This window comes from Lichenostomus cassidix, chromosome 3 (genome assembly GCF_008360975.1).
Source record: "Lichenostomus cassidix isolate B80296 chromosome 3, HeHo_3.0, whole genome shotgun sequence".
NCBI classification, from domain to species: domain Eukaryota; kingdom Metazoa; phylum Chordata; class Aves; order Passeriformes; family Meliphagidae; genus Lichenostomus; species Lichenostomus cassidix.
The window spans coordinates 20,231,466-20,249,274 of record NC_139483.1 but is presented as its reverse complement, the minus strand read 5'-3'; the positions used below and the strand labels follow the sequence as shown (position 1 = coordinate 20,249,274).

At 39.5% G+C, this 17,809-nt stretch overlaps 1 long non-coding RNA gene across 1 annotated transcript in view; it reads left to right on the top strand.

The window, feature by feature from the left end:
• LOC146439227 (uncharacterized) overlaps positions 1-17,809 on the top strand; it is a 73,141-nt gene that overhangs the window by 7,796 nt on the left and 47,536 nt on the right. The window lies entirely within an intron of this gene.

Below are 17,809 nucleotides of genomic sequence, written 5' to 3'. Positions count from 1 at the left end.
AAACTGAGCAGAAACAGCAGATTAATCAAATGCTTAGGGGAAAAGAAAATGTGCTGTGCAAAATCAGATGAGTTGCCTGTTACAGTTCTTCATGGTTTTTATGTTGATAGCTTGCTGAAAAAAAAAAGATTTTTCAAGTTTATTTCTGAAGGTTACTTAATGAATGTGGGATTTTACAGCTATAATTACAATGACAAGGTAATTATCAGTGTGTGCTACTGTTTTTCAGAAGAGGAGTTGAGCAAGTCCACATTTTAGTCCATTTTTCTAAAGGAAGAATTCGTGTGCAAGTTACCTTTTGAATTCCCTCTTGGCCCTTTGTTTTCTATTCTCTTTTGTCTTTGAGCCAAACTCATCTGAACTGATGCAGTGTGAAGAATGATACCTAAAAATGCATCATTATTCCTTGTCTTATTTTTGTGACTGTTTGCATGTTCTGTTTTGTGGGTTTTCAGGGTAGATTTTTTGATGGTTGTGTGTGTGTGTTTGTTTTCTAAATAAATCAAAACTGTAGGGCTGTCAGGTGAATTTATCAAACTAGGAAATGCTACATGTGCCTTTGAAAAAAGTGGCACTAGGTTTGGGTATACAGAAACAACACTGAGGTAAAGCAGGGGGATTCACCACAAGCAACCAAAATATTAGGTGGCTTTGTTGCTCTGGCTATAAAGCAAATATGCTGCAAGCCTCCCCTTTTGGTCTGTGGTGGGCTGGCTCTGGCTGGATGCCAGGTGCCTACCAAATTCACTCCACCACTCTCCTCCTAAGCTGGACAGGGGAGAGAAAGAATGTTGAAAGTCTTGTGGGTCAAGATAAGGAAGGATGAGGAGGGATCACTCTGCAATTACTGTCGCAGGGAAAACAGACTTAAGGGAAAATTAATGTAATTTATTGCCAGTCAAATCAGAGCAGGAGAAGGAGAAATAGAAGCTTAATCATAAAACACTTTCACCCCACCTCTCCCTTCTCACTGGCCTCAGCTTTACTCCTGATTTTCTCTACCTTCTCCCCACCAGTGCCTCTGGGGGATGGGGAATGGGGGTTTGGATAAGTTCATCACTCCTTGTCTCTGCTGCACTTTTCTCCTCAGGGGGAGTACTCCTCCCACTCTTCCCCAGCTCCACCAGAGACAGTTCTCCACAAGCTTCTCCAACACGTGTCATTCCCACAGGCTGCAGTTCTTGAACTGCTCCAGTATGGGTCTCTTCCTTGGGATCCAGTCCTTCAGAACAGACTGATGCAGGGTCACAAGTCCTGTCAGCAAACCTGATCTAAAAAAAGGCTTACCAAGGGGTTACAGCCTTCTTTCAGGAACCCACCTGCTGCAGAGAGGGACTCCTGCATGGATTATAGGTAGAGCTCTCCTCCTCCATGGACCTTCATGGGGCACAGCTGCCTCACTGCAGTCTTCATCACAGGAATCCCAGCTCTGGTGCCTGGAGCACATCCTCCCCCTCCTTCCTGACCTCAGTGCCTGCAGATCTGTTCCTCTCACATATTCTCACTCCTCTCTCCAGCTGCAGTTGGTGTTGCACAGGTTTTATTCCCTCCCATCCTAAACAGATCACCCCAAGGTGCCACCACTGCCCTTGCTGATGGGCTCAGCCTTGGCCAGCAGTGTGTCCATCTTGGAGCTGCTGGCATTAGCTGTGTGGTTGTTTGTTGGGGGCACAAGAGGGAGCTCTTAGAAACTTCTGACTGAAACCACTCCCTGTAGCCCCCCTTTTCCAAAACCCTGCCATGAAAACCCAGTGGTTTGGAAACCAGTGGTTGTATTAGCAAATGCGTAGGTTTAGTGTTTAAAACTTCCCCACAATCATCTGTTGTTAATCACTTTGTCCCTGCTGGTTTAGTCCCCTGGTTCTGCTCTGCATCCCTCTGGGAGAGGCTGGGTCCCTCCTTTCCTCACTCAGAGCACTCAGGCTCTCCCTGCTCATGTTAGCATGAAGGCTCCTTTCCTGGCTTTGAATCGACTGGTTATTGGCACTGACACCAAGCTGTGGCAATAGGACACAGAAAGAGAGACCACAGCGTCTGGAATCAGGGGCTTTAGGGCAGCCACACAGGAATGTCAGCTGAGGTACTGTGGGCAAATAGAGTTGGAAATGTTCTGTTTGCTTTTCCTGCAGAGAAATGGATTAAAAAGCAAACATTGCTAGGTTCCGGTTTGCATCTGCCAGACGCTTGTGTGCTTGATTATAATATCTTCCTTTTTGCATTCAGGAGGAATAGACTTCCCCTCCCTTTATTCTATCCTGCCTCAGCCTGCTTCCACTCTGGTGATCTCTTTGTGCTGACTGCACTGTAGCTTGTTGCTGCTTTTGGAGCTGCAAATGCTCCTCTCTAGCCCAAGGCAGATCTCTCCCGAGTGTCTCACTCTGTGCAAAGCAGTCTGCTTGGGCATATGTATGGCTGAGCTGATCCACCTTCATCCCTGGCACAGGCTGAGGGAGGCAGGAGTTCTGGGAATGCTCTTGGAGAGTCTGTGAATTGTTGGTGTGTGTTGTGTCACCCTCTGGCAACTTCACATTTATGTCAACCTGCAAAATATTTCTGGGTCACTCCTTGGTGATGGTCTGAGTGTGTTCTTATCTCCAGGTGTTGGTAAGAAATTTTGCATTTGGTATGAATGAAATATGAATTTAAGCGTGTCCATGAAGGCACTGGAAGAGGCATGAGACCAAGGATTAAAAGAATGGCCTGTGCCCAAAAAGAAGAATGCTGCTGCCAGGTTGCTTTTCCCAAAAGTAAAATTGAGAAATGAGGTTTTTATGTTGCGACTGTGCTGGCAAGGCCACAGCACAGATGACTCCTTGGTGAAAGATCCTGACAACAGGAGGCATGTGGCATTCTTTTCCATGACAGCTGAACAATAAAACAAGCAGTTCCCCACCCTCCCTGCCTTTTTCCTTTTTTTTCCTCCAGCTTTTTCTTTTCCTTCCCTGTTCCCTGCCTCTATTTTTTTTCTTTTTTTCCTTTTTTTTTTCTCTTTTTATTAATTTCTCTATCCCTCTCTCCCCTTACCAGGAAAACCCCTGAACAGTACATTTTACTGTTTTTCGTGGCATGGTGCTTTGCTCTCATTCCAGAGAGAACCATTCTAGGGCAGATGTAAGATGCTGGACTGCACCACTGAGCCACTGTCACATGCCAAAATCTCTTCTGCATTTCATCAAAAGCTTCTTAAACTAGACTTCTTTTCAGAAACATGGAAGTATTTTTAAAATATTTAGAAACTTAGCAGTTATGTATATGTTTCTCCTCTTAATTTTAAAAGATTTGGGGGGGGTTTAAATTGTAGATTTTGGATAGCTGGTCTTAGTCTACAATACTCCTTCAGGCAAATTTCTTAATCTTGTCTTATATATGTATATTTCTTACTGTGGCAGTTGAATCCCAGCAGCAGCAACAAAGCACCATGCAGAAACTTGCTCACTCTGCTTCCCCCATTGGGATGGGGAGGAGAATCAGGGGGAAAAAAGGTAAAACTAATAGGTTGATGTTAGAACAGCTTAATAATTGAAATAAAGTAAAATATAGTAATAATAATGAAAAGCAGATAAAGAGAGTAATAAAACTCAAGAGAAGCAAGTGGGGCAGAATCCAGCTGCTCACCACCCCTGAGAGATGCCCAGCCTGTCCCCAAACAGGGATCAATGGCTCCTGGCCAACTCCCTCCAGTTTATATGCTGGGACTGTCTCACAAATGAGTAGCTAGACTGTTTAAAGAATCACCATCAAAAGAATTGGCAAAAACCAGGTTTCAATATGAATTTATGAATCTGACTTTTGTAGAGTTCAGTGGCAAGGCTCACTCTATTACTTACTACACAGAGGAAGCACACGTAAGAAAACTGAATTAGAATCGATTCGGAATTATTTACTTGAGGACTAGGGATGGAAGAGAGAAAGGGTGCAAAGAATACGGGTACAAAAAGATCAGGCTGCAAAAGGGTTTATCAGCACCTAGGCATCAGTGAATTTAGCATTTAAAAAAGTGATTCAATAGGATTTGCTCCAGTTATAACCATGACTTCATTATGGATTCACAATAACAGCACTCATGCCATAATCAATTCCCAGGCAGAGAGATGTGGATACATCTATAGAAAGATCAAGACACCTATCCAGAGCTCCCCTAGGGTTCAGGGAATACTCACATCCAATCCCTTGGTGTTTCTCAGCAGGCATGAGATGCACTTAGAGTCTCTGTGTATGGCAGGGGTGTCAGCCTCCTTGTCAGTGATGGTCTTTGGAGTGTGGCAGACCTGAGGGTTCCTGGGTTCTGAGAGGTGTTCCAGTCAGGGGGAGGTGCTGGCACAGCCAGCTGCAGTCCAGGAGAGCTCCACGGGCCTCATTTGGGACTGCTGTTAATCAGATCGCCAGATGATTGGCTTTAGTCATCAGTAAGTTTCCATCCTGACCATATCCCAGGTTGGGAGCTACTGGAAACAATGGTCCTGCTTCACATGGGCTGTGATTCAAGTAGGGAATGTCCCCAGGTTGTCAGGGGATGACTGATTATCCTTTGCTCTCCACTTTGGTTGGGCAGCTGACGTTCCTGTTCTGGTCAGGGTTGTTTCCTGCACTACCTGTATCCCACAGGAGCTCCTGGAATGCTCAGGGATGCCCTGCTGCCCAGCTGCTCTGGGAAAGGGGTATTTCCCTGCTCAGGTGGGTCACTCAAGGCCTGCCAGGAGCTCCTGTGGTGCAGCCATGAGGAGAAGGGGAGAAGGATGCACCATCACAGCATGATATTCTATGGCATGGGATATCCCCTTGGCTGGTTTGGGTTGCTGGCAGAGCATGGTAGACTGAAAACTCCTTGATTTAGACTATATTAACAAGTGTTTTAGGCAGTATTCTTTAGCATTACTCAGCAACAACTAAACCATCAGTGTGTTAGCAACATTATTCTCATCCTAAATCCAAAACACAGCACTGCACCAGCTACTAAGACGAAAATTAGCTCTGTCCCAGAGGAAAGCAGGACACATATATTAGGCTTAATATGTAGTCAAACTACTGGCAAACAGGACTTCAAAATTAAATCAAGATTGTTTAGAGTAGGATATGCAGAGCTGCACTCTGTAAAGAAATTAAACTGTATGTTGACTCTGTCCTTTTGTAGTGATGACCTGAGGAAACCCTCAGCTTCAGCTTTCTAATATCCACAGGGCTGCTTCCCCCAACCCTGGATCAGTTAGTTAAATATTTTTAGACTGTGTGGTCATACAGAACTTAGTTTTTGAGTTAGGTGAATTTAATTTCTGCCTGTTACTTGTGCATAGCCTTACTGGCAAATCCGTCAACAGGGTCAGATTAAACAATAAAACCTGAATTTTTGAATTTGGTGACTCTGACAGTTGATGATTTTGGGGTTCCAAGCAATAGGGGATGCTCCAGAACTAAAAGGTGGAAGTGTAACAACAAACGTGGATGGCATATGAAAATTTGTATTGTTTTTTTTCAAATTGTGCTGTAATCTTGACATTAATGAAGAAAAAGAGGGGTGGATTTTGAGCACCTGTACTACTTTCCCTTGGCTTTTGATTATTTGTAAAGCTGTTAGCATCTCAGGATAAAAATATAGCAGTGTTCAGGCCAGCTCTGAAGGGTGTTAGCACATTTAAAGATAAAATATTTTTCAAGAGGAGAAAATAAAAGAGGAAACAGCACCAGCAAAATGGCCATATGGTCTCAATAACAGTACAGCTCCAAAAGGAGCTGCAGCTGTTTTAAGTGTATCTGCTTTACTCTGACTCTAACAGTTAGAATTCAGTGTAACTGAAATACCTAAGAGCATAATTGCAGTTTAATGTGAAAAATGCAACAATATAATACCAGGCTGGGAGTTGAAACAACCATTAGATTTTCAGCAAACAGGCAGACTCCCTAAATGTAGCTTTATGTAGTTATATTTCTACCAATAGCAAAGAGGGTATTAAAGAGTAAAATACTGAAGCTTTTAGTAAACAACATTCTCTTGTGTCTCCTAATTTTCTAAACTATATCCAAATAATTCTTTATTTGTATAACCTGAAGCTTGACAGAGTTTTATCCAAGCCTCAGTGACACTCTTAAGCTCTGGAATAATTATCCTGTTGAACTCACTATGAGTGAAAATGAAAGCTGCAAACCTACTCAGCTTGCTGCTGTCCTGGCATGCTGAATCTGGTTTAAAGTTTTTGTCTTTATTAGCTCAGGAAGATAAGTTTGTAGGAATTAAATGTGAGATCAGTTACATACTGCATTTCTGGGTTTGCAAAAATGCTGATAAAATCCATTATGGATTGTGTGGAGCAAATGTCAATAGGTGTCAGACATCTTTCAGATCTGTGGGCTTCACATCAGGCTTTTGGTAATGCCTTTGAGAAATCTGCACCTTCATTTGGAGATACTTTTAGGTAAGCCAGTACCAGAAGTGGACTCTAGAAAAGCAGCAGCAGTCCATTTGCATGCAAGTCATACCACTTTCCTTAAATTGGAATGGCAAATGCTTGGATGGAACACTAAGTGGAGAAATATCTGATAACTTCATCTTACCATTATAGATTAGATAAAATGAAACCTAAACTAAGGTTAAAAACAGTCACTTCTTTCTTACCCTGGTCTTAGTTTTGTTGTTTCAAAATGATGTGAAAATATCTAGATATGCTGGTCTTTTTTTTTTAATGAGGAAAACTTGTGGCCCCACTAAATTTTCTTGGCCTCTGGATCTCATTTTTAGCTTCTTTACCCAGTCAGAGAAGTTTAGCAGTTAGACAAGAGAACAAATCTGTTCATGGGATATCCACAATTGAAGCAAGTGACTAGACAGACAGACAAACCTTATTGTGTGCCTTAGTGCTCTTGGAGTTGTTTTCTAGAAACAATGAAATATTTCTGAATACAGAAGTATGAAATACAGCACACTGATTACAGAAATTTAACTGTTTTACTAATTTTATCAGTCTTCTTTACCTGAAGAAAAGACTTTTTAAAAGTTAAGGACTATGCAGGAAATTATTTAGCTTCAGTACAGATGATATGAAGATGCCAAACATTTCAGGCAAAATTTTCATACATCTGCAAACACCACCAAAATTTCTCTTAACAATGGGATTGACTGTAAAACCTGTGTCTGTCTTGCTTAGTTCCTTACTAAGAAGAGATCTTCAAGACAGGAAGGACAAAACGTTGGTGTTTGGGAGCAGGAGTACTGTTCCATGATCTACTACTGTCTATAGTGCTTTGGAAATTGAAGATGCATTGTTGTTATTATCATTATTATTATTAGGGATGTTATTGTGGGTGCTCAAGATTTGTTGGAGAGGGGAGCAGATGGAGTTGAAATCTACTGGAATTAATAAACAATGTGGATTCCCTCAAAGTTTTTTACTGTTTCAGTATTTTCAGAGGGATAGGACAAGACAGAAAGTTTCCAGCACCTGTCTGTGCTGTTCTTGCCCTCTGGATAAAATGAGACTTTTCATCTCTCTGAATATCAATATTCTGTCAGGATAGAAACTACAGGTATTCTTCAAACTTGTTTTTTATTTTTTTGAATCTTCAACTCCTTCCAGCAGGGGATGGCAAAGTAAATGTGTAGGCACCTGTTTGATCTGGGAGGTAACCTGGGTGATTGGTAAGAGTGGAATCATGTTTCCAATGCTTCTGGACATAGCTAGGCTAAAAGTGTGCTCTCCCTTGGCAAAACCTGAGTTCATGTGAAACAACATGAAAGATCTTGCAACAGGAAACAAATTCCATCATCAAACAACATGAAATTAGGATTTTTGGTTTCCTTTTTAATGATCAGTACTCCTTCACATGTTTTCACAGTTCTATCTTCACACTGGCTGCCCCCCTCATTTGTAGCTGGGTTTGGTTTGCTGTTGAAGTAGCAAAGAATCTCAATATTCACCTTGTGTTGAAAATAGAAGGTGTCTTTCTACAACTTGGCCCAAGCCAGCCAAACTTTTTATTTGAACATCATGCTGAAGTGACAATGGGTTTTTGCTGTTGTTGACTGGTTTTGCTTTTATATTTTCCTGATTAATGTCAAGATATTATCCTTTGAACTGAAGAGGTAGAAGTTCAGCTGAGAGTATGTGCTTTTCTCTGGAGCATGGGTGTGATGTCTGCTTTAATCAAGGATAAAGCCCAGAACATACATGGTCTTTTAGAAAGGTTAAGAGAGTTTTGATGCCTGGATTTTTCTTTTTTCCTTTGTGCTTGGGGTATTTTCCCTGACAATTAAAAAAAAAAGTTTGGAGAACATCTCTCTTTCTCTTGAGAGGGAAAATGATTTGCTGCTTCATAGTGATCATCTCTGACTAAACCTAGGACTTTGTTGATGTCCTCAGATTTACCAATTCAGTGTCTGTATCTGCTTTTAGTTTAGCGGTAGGGACAAGCAGTACAACTTAAATTTAGGGTTTTATTTTTATATTTATAGTTGGTAATGTTAAGAGCTGGATTCTCCAAGGATATACAGGCTTTTTCTTTAACATTTGAAGTCTAAATTTAATTACTGTGCGTATAACTCTTCAATGGGTATTGACAATTTTATCTGTGACTTATTTTTCTGTTGGCTTTCAAAAGTAGCCAGTAGAATAGTTTATATTTTTTTGTTAAAAAATTAGTTTGAGTTCTAGAAGTGTGCTCAGAAGTTACATTTAAACTAAACTGGGTATCTTCTTCTCTTTCTTCAAGTAGGGAAATATTCTATTTGCTTTGCGAAGAAATCAAATTATTCCAGCCATGTTTTGGAGTGGTAGATGATCAAAACCTTCCATATCAGTGCTATGGATCCTAGATGCAGGATTTAGTTCTTGCTAGAAATAATTTTAAGCAAGTGTACTTTTAGCTGTTTATTTCTGAAAATTGAAGTTCAGTTAGCAAAGGTTTCCTTTCTTGGAATTTGTAATTTGGGTCACTGTTTGTGATACAATTTTTGAGAACAGATATAAGATGTGAAGCAGTCTGGCTATGTGAGATTTGAGATGAAGATGGCAAGAGGAAGAGGCAAGTGTCCCACTGTGCTAGAAATTAGAGGATTTTGGTATCTAAGCTGGCTAAGGCCATTTGGGTGCTGTGGACCTCACTGAAGGATCTGTGACCTTACAAGGTGTGCATATGAAGACAGCAGTTTTCCAGCAATTTACTAAAATTAGATTGAGGTTTATCTAACAGTAAATGAGGCTACAATATTAATCTTAAATGGAAGTACTACAAAAAAATGAAGCTTTTGAAGATTAATTCGGTATTTTGAAGTAAGGACTGAAAAAAAAAATAGTTTAGAAATAGAGGAAGAGAGTCTGAAAAAAAGCTGGGAAAAATCTTCTCTGGAGGACACTGTTTATTGGGCCTATATTTATTACATCAGGTAGAGTTTACCGCTTAGCTGTAATCATCTAAAAGTTATTTGGTTTTCGTTTTATCTGCTGGAGAGGAGAGGCTTATTTTGAATTACACATGAAATTGACTTGGGTACAATCTTTACCTGTAGCCTTTCATGTTATAATAGTAATTTAGGACTTTTTTGTAGTACAATACGTACTCAACATGCAATGCATTACATAGTTATAATAAAACATGGGATACTAATGTAATGTACATACAAATAAAATGTAATACATTTGACTTTGCTCAGGAGGAGAAAAATTCCCTCTCCCTTTCACCCGGTAAAAATTCCTATCCTTCACAGCTGCTCTGTGGGAACAGAAAAGGTAGTGTTTTCTTCAATAGATAACTTACCTGGCTGTGTCTGGATTTAAATCTAAATTCTGCCAAATTTTGAAACTATGCAGATATGAAAATGTGTTTCAGATCTAGTTCTAGAGCTTTTCTTGAAATACCAAACAGTTTTTTAAAGGCTGCATGACTGGTTCTAATTAAAGCATTTCTGATGATGGGGCCTGGTTTCTTTCTGGCTGTTTTTTGCTAAACTAGTGTTTCTTGAGATCCTTTAGGGATGACCACTTAATCAAGCTGGTTATTTTCCTTGTTGAACTGCCAAAACCCCTCCAGACAATTTGCTAACTTAGTTGCTGACAGCTCATTGCAAAGCAGTAAGCCCAGCTCTTTTGCTGGTAAGTGTTCTGCAGAGTCAACCATAACTTGTGCTGTCTGATTGTCAGCTGAAGAACTAAAACACAATGTTTAGATAGGAAAGGTGTAAATAATGCTACAGATTTAAATTTCTATTTGTATTTTTATTTGTATTACCTTGTTCTTCAATAACAGGCATTCTGAGCTTGTCTTTTTATAGCATATAAACTGAGAATGTGCAGCACTCCAGGGATTCATGAACCTGCTGTCTTCTATTATTTTCAGTCCTTGTAATTTTAATTTTTTTGAGGTTTGCTGACATTCAGTCAAGATCAAAATATAAGAATACCACCAGCATAACCTCACACCTTTGCTTGAGGGTAGCTAAAACATTTTATTATTTTTCTCTTCTAACCCAGAAAAGAAAGAATGATGGAGGAGGGTTAATTATTTCTGAAAGCAGATTTATTTTTAAAACTCATTTACAGAATTTTCCACCCACATATATGTAGATATTTTACAGATGGTGGTGATCTTATCCTTAGGGGTAAAAAGTTAAGGTGCAATTTCAAGCCCCATGCTTCAAGATAATTCCTGGAATAGAATGCCTAATAATTGTCCTTTTTCTGCCATATGCAGTGGTGAAAAGGGAGCAATAGAAGTGCTCCAGTTATTTTATCTGAAATTAAATTGGAAATTAGAAGTTTCCCCCTCAAAGAATAGCTGCCCTTACGAGCAGATTTCTTACCATTCTGTTCCTATTTTTTTTTTTAACAAGCTAAAAAGCATTCTCAGTAGCCACCATACCTCTGTAGCTCTTGTCCATCCCAAAGAACACCATCAGAGCATTGGTGACTATAAACTTAGAAATGCCTTATTGGAAACACTCCACCTTCTTATGCAAAAGAGTAAAAATCAAAGGATATGTATTGAAGGAGGTTTTATTATTAATAGTAATAGTAGTAACACTTCTGAAGTGATGATCCCTGAAATGAATGGTTGTAATGCAAGAGGTTCATGGTCATTTGTGAAAATGCCAATAATAACAACTGATTTTGGTGCAAGTAGTACAAAATGAGGGCCTGATTTCTGTGGGCAAAAGACTTTTTCCTCCAAGCCTTAGCAATTGAAAGTTCTGTCAAGTGTGCCATTTCTGAGTCTGACCTGCTGTGCTTCTGGATGGCACAGGGGAGGGTTTGGAGGTGAATATATATGCTTGGAAAGCTGTGAACTTGGAGCTTTCCACAGAATCAGTTTTCCTAGTTCTGCTGTTCATTGCACATCTACATGACAAGGCACGGTGAAAGTCAATTTAAGGAGTCTGGAAACATTTCAGTGCTCTGGGAAGAGCACATGAAGGGGTTGGAAAGGGCTAGGGCATGCTCAGCTTTCGTTTAATCCTAATGGATGTGTGAGTTCTTCAACAGGAAGAGTTGTGCATGATCACTGTGCACTCGGCAAGGTTTTTAAACATCGTAGCTGTCAAGGTCCAGCAAGTCTCTACTAATTACCTGCAAACAAATGGTTATCAAAGGTACTATTAATAGTATCAAGGGAGTCTGTATCCTTGACACAAAATCCATAGAGTGATTAGGGCTTGGCAGAGTCATAACTAACCAAAGTAGGGTCTTGGGAAAGTTTCCTGACACTTTCCATTGCAACAGCTAGAGCTATGCAATTCCATGAGCAATTTGGGGTTGGAGGCTTGAAATAAACATGTACAGTGCTAAAGACTCTGCAAAAAATAATTGTTTAAAGAAGTTAAAATATATAGTGCTCTGAGAAGTTATTTGTTCATTTTATTTTAGCTTAGTCTCAGTTGAGGAAATTGCCAGTATTTTGCCTCATTTTCAAAGCATTTTGTGATCTCTCACTTCTTTCTCTGGTCACCAGAGAAGAGAGCAGCAATGGGTGGTGCTGGAGGGGAGCAAGGCCTTGCTGTGGGGCTGGACTAGAGCTACTGCCTTCCAAAAAACAGACCTGGCTCATTCAAAATTCATTCTTATCTTTGAGAAACACTCAAGGCAGGGATGGAGAGCTGAGGTCAGTTTCCCACCTTGTAGAAAACTGTACTTCAACCTAAAATGAGGTGTGAAATGCTGGCTGTGAGCTACTATTCAAAGGCATCACTGTATACTGTGTGTTTTACATTATATTTTAAATAATAATGGTAAATAAAGTAACTGATACATTATTTAAATAACAAGCAAATTAAAGTAAAATTGCTTCCGAACAAATACACTATTTCTTTCTTGCTGTTAGTGCTTTCTGTAGGAAAATACTACTTCTTGCACATGTAGAAGGGCAATATAATTGAATTTAACACTTTCTGGTTAAATATATGAAAGGTAATATCTTTCATATAAACAATAATAAATAATCAGAAAGAGATCTGATTACTTGGGTCTACAGTAATGATTTTTAAAAAAGTCCCACAAGTATGTTCACATTCTCTTGGTCTTTTTCTGAGTTCCATTCTATAGTGGAGAGATATTTGCTGCAGACTAGAATATTTAGATGTTTCATAAGGAGCCTTAGTACTCAGCCATTGCATCAGCACTGCACTCTTATCCTATGGATATGGATCCTGACCATCCCTAGATCCAAGCTAGCATAATCATTGTTCATTGTATTAACTCAGGAGTTAAGGCTGCTGTGGTATTAAATCTGGTCTAAATGTGTAATCCTGAATTTTTCTTTCCCAATTCTATAGTTTGTCTGATTGCTTTTTTGTTTGATTTGGTTTTGGTTTTAATCCTGATCTCCTGCTCCTCAAATAATAAACCAAGTTGCATGAAAAAGCCCAAAAGGAAAGGCAGAGGTGCTTTATGTAGCCCTAAAGAGCTGCACACACAAGAGACCATGTTAAACAGAATGAGGACTGAAACTGATATTTAAAGTCCCTCACCCTCCTCCTCTCCAAAATTAATATTATCTCTCCAGTGATAGCTTAGACACCACTTCTCTGATATTAGGGCATTCTGGTCAGGATAACTGTGATTTCAGAGGCAGCTGTTTTGGTTCCTTGGTGTAATGTGCAAATTAGAGGAGAAGAAGCAAAAAAAAAAGAATCCAGTACCTTCTTTCTTAACTGATTTTTTTTTCTGAAGTTCTAAAAAAATGAGAGGAAAACAATAAAAGCTTTTAACTTAGAAAAGCGAGGGATTTAGCTTCATCTCTGAAGGAGCAGGCGGGGAAAAAGGTGTAAAATGTGTTTGTGAGCTACCCTGCCTTATGATTTGTGTGATTGCTCTATTGACGTCAGCTGGCAGGGCGGGGTGGTGCTCTTCCAGAGCACTTGTTTTTTTCCTCATTAGCAAGGAAGAGCTATCAACCTTTTTTTTTTTTTTGATATTATGTCTAATTGAAGCCACAGCTTCTGCACCGTGTTTTCATTTCCAGCTACTTGGAAGGATCAAGGACAAACTAAAGAGCCTCCTGTGACCTGCAGAACGTTAAAGCTTATAACCTCTGGAACTGATCTGAGAGGTGGATAGGGTTTGGTGGGGATTTTTTCCTCTCCAAATATCTTAACGCTTTACAGAAAAGTGTTTCAGGATCCAAGCCGATGAGCCCTGTCTCCTTTCTTTTCTATTTTTTTTTTTTGTGGTTCATTTTTTTTCCTGATCAAAGCATCTCAGCAGAATTTCTTTGATGTCTACCTAGCTTTAGCTGTATCATAAGCAGTTTGGCTTGGTGAAAAGGAAAACAGCATTTGTGAAAATAATAGTTTTCCAAACAAGACAGTTTTTCACTCAGCCAAGTAAGAAGCGCACAGACGCAAAGGTTTATACAATCAATGTTGTTTTGATTCTATGCTCAGCCTTCAAGAAATGGAGCACTTAACCAGGATAATTTTTTATATTCCTGCTGGCTTTTCTTCTGGAGGTTCTTGAACAGCACCTCTTGGGGCTTCCCCTTGCAGTGACCGCAGAAAGCTCCTTGTTCCATCCCAATCAGGACCTAAACAAGCGTGAAGCCTTTTGTGTGGGAGAGGAAAATCAGGCCAAGTGTGTTTATATTGCAAGTTGTTAATAACAACAACAGCTCTTGGCTTTTGTGGAGCACATGTCAGGCAAGAAATGCAAAGTGCTTTTAAAACAGGCATTAATTAAGGTTGACAACCTCCACCTTCCCTCTTTCGTTGCCATGAAGTTAGTAATGAGCCAGGAATGCTGATTGGCTTTAAATCTCAGCCCCAAATGGTGGCTGTGGCAGGAAAAGGTGAGCAAGGAGATGGAACCTTTCCCTCTGCTGTTCTGGTGGAGCAAACAAATGCCTCCTTACCCTATTCCCTGCAGGGGCTTCTGGCACCCAAAGTTTTGCACAACCTGAGACTCAAAGTGGCTTTGGGGGGAAAGGCTTCTGAGGTGTGTTTTGTTTGACCTGTCTGTAGAAATGGCTGCTCTTCCTTAAAGCAGAGCTTGCCCTTGTTCAGTTACCCACAGTGGGAAATGATATGTTGCTCACAAGGTAATGGGAATGGGGAGATGAGCTGCTGCGTTGAGCAGCTGCTCTTCTCCAATGGATTTCACCATCTTGTCATTTTATTGAGTCATAAAAATCTTTGGACCAAGTTGAAATCAGAAAAAAATCCCCCCAAACAAACAAAAAGACCCAACAAAAAAACCCCCCAAAACAAAAAAAAACCCAAAAAACAACCAAACAAACAAACAAAAAAAAACACTCCACAAAGAAGCAACAACAAAAAGTTCTGCTGAAACTGTCAGCTGAAATGACTTGAGCAGGGCCTAGAGAAACTATGTTTTGGTGCATATATAACAAAGAGAGGAAATACCCATTTGCTTATGAACAAGAGGGTCCTTTGAGGTGTGGTGGCATTCGCCAAAGTGTTTTCAGTTTTGTGTGCTGCTGGTTTTCCCACATTTTCTCATGGTTTCTGTTACTCATTCTTCTCTTTACTCACCAGCTGTTCCTTCATATAAATCAGCTTGTTGAAAAATACGTAATTTAAAACTTGTTTTGAAAGCCTGCTCAGTGAAACATCAGCACATGGGTGTGTTATGTGTCTCTCAGTCAGATAACCTTCTGAAAGGCCATTTGTCACAGGGGTTCACTTTTAAACACAATAGAAAATGTTACCTTGTAAGAAGTAGGTAAAAAACCGTACCTAGACAGCAATACTAATCACTGGATTTATTGTCTTAATCCCCTATTGAATTGAGAAAATCTGTGAAGCATGGTAAGGGAATGTAAAATATATTAAATTAGGTTCCACCTCAATCAAGAGGTCCTTTGCTAAACAGGCTTGTAAATATTTTAGCTGCAGCAGTCAGTCACTGCAGAAATGGATTTTTTTTCTTCCCTGTGCCATGAACATAAACAACAGTATGCCACAATTCCTGGCTCCAAGTCTAGAATTTGATTTTATGTCTCTACTAAGTTCATCTAACTAAGAGGGACTCTGATGTAATAACAAAATTATAATTGATAGGCTAAATGTCTCTACCATTTTATAATGCAAAAGTATCTTAAATATAATTTTAGCATCTTTTGTTCTAAATGGTCTTTGAAAGTATCTTTTAATAGCCTAACTTAAAATTATTACTACATAAACTTCCAGATTAATTCAAATCTTCCAATATAGCAATTATTTCAACATATTTATGAATAATATACAGAGGCGTATAATTGTTAATCTTCCAAGCAGCTAAGGATCAAACAGTGGCTTATAAATTAATGACTTCCCTGGGAAAGGAAACTATAGTGTTCAGTGGCATGAACATTAGATCACTGCTTTATAACACAAAAAGGACAAGGAATTAGTAAGAACTCTAGTTGATAAAACTACACTGATGTAAAATATAAGCCATGTATTCTTAGCAGTGCTGAGCATGTCCTGGTCTTCTCTTATAATTGTGTTTATGTTGAAATTTTTTGCATATATGTAATTGTATAGGGAGCAGACTGAAGATCCATTTTGTCTTGCATCCTACCCTATGATGAGTCATTGCTTCTTACTTCAGAGGAGACTATTTCAACATAGAAAAGGCTTTTCTTCTGTCTTTATAGCTGTAGCTATCCCAAGGCTTGTAGTTCCAAGCTTTTGTAGCTATGACTGATCAACCTTTAAGTAGAAACAGTTGACTCCTGCTGCAACTGAATTATAGATGTAGTGTTTATGTAAGCATTTTTTTGTAACTAATTGTTTGAATTTCCACCTTACCTATGTAAAGCAGTTCTGGACCAGATCTTTGCAAACAATGAATAAAGATGTTTTCTCTGCCCCAGAAATTTTAATAGCTATATTAAAGTCTCAAGGCAGCTGATGTAGATTGACAGGTGTAAGTCACAGTGATCTGTGGGGACACATACACATGACACACCAAACCACAGTTGGGAAAACAGCACTTAAAATGCCCAAAGGATTCACATATGAACAGTGTAGGAATATAATGACTTGATCAAGGAAGGCATGACTTTCACGGACTTGATTTATTTTCACAAAGTTCTTCCCTCCAAAGTAACTTTATAGTGCAAATGTCTACTCTGGAGCTACTCTGTGGAGCATTCTTCCCATTTCATGTTTCCTATGTGTGGCACCTGAGAAAACTGAATTGTTATTGAATTGTCAAAAATAGCAATCATGCTAACAGTGAAGGATGAAGTCCCTGTGGCTTATTTTCTGTCATTTGCTGAGTAGCAAACTACGATTCACAAACCCATTTCTCTGCTCTCAGTGCACAGTGCCCCATATTGCTAAAATCATTTGGTTTCTCAAATCTGATTATGTTCATACTATTTCTGAAACAAGACATTTCCCTTTCTGTTATCTTGGATAATACAATTTCCAGCATGCATTTAGAAGATCAGAGAACATCAATGGCTACAGATGCTCCTATTTTTATGGCCCATATTGGTCATAGTTCTCCACAGCCAGAGATGACTTAGTTATGGGCTTCTGATTATTAAACCTTATAATAACATAAGGCATGCTATACAATCAATTACAATAAATGTCTTAATTGCCAATATCTACCAATTTCCTGTTATTCTTATCTCAATTATTTCCAACAGAACAAGTTGCCTAAGGGGGATTATGGGTATTTTATGGGCAGATCTGCATGACTTTAAGGCTGTGGGGGCAATGCATGAAAAGGGGCAGAGCAAGCCTTGAAGGTCCTCAATCATACTCACTTATTATTGCATCTCTCTATGGAAAGTGTGAAATTCCCACCTTGGCTGTGCACATCACAGCCCTGAGCCCTTCTGTTTGTGTGCTGCTTGACTGGCAGCCTGTGATGGTCAAGGAGAGAAGATGATGATGATGATGATGATGATGGTGGTTACAGTAATGTCTACCTGCTAAACACCTATCAGTTGACTTATAAATCAGTAAATGAAAAAAGAACTCAATATTCAGTCTTTTTTTTTAGCTTTCTTATCCTTTGATTGTTCCTCCATAGCAATGCAAGCTAGAACAGTCTTTGAGAGAGGGCTGAGATTCTTCTGCAAAGCCCTTGTGAAGCAGCAAGTACAAAAGATCATAGGGATGAGTGAATTAATGCTAATTCTTGGCAACACCTCATGTGTTGCTGGCTCTGAAGAAACAGGCTGAAGTCACAGGAGCATGCTGTGAAAGAGCATCTTGTAAATGCAGGGAGAATATGTAATCTGAACTGAGACTGACAAAATATGACATTCATTTTATAAAAGAAATTAAAGTGAAGAGCAATGGGGGGGAAAAAAAGGTCTTAATCTTGTATGCAGCAGGAATTAGAACAGAGCCCAGAAGTCCTTATTTCAAGTTCAG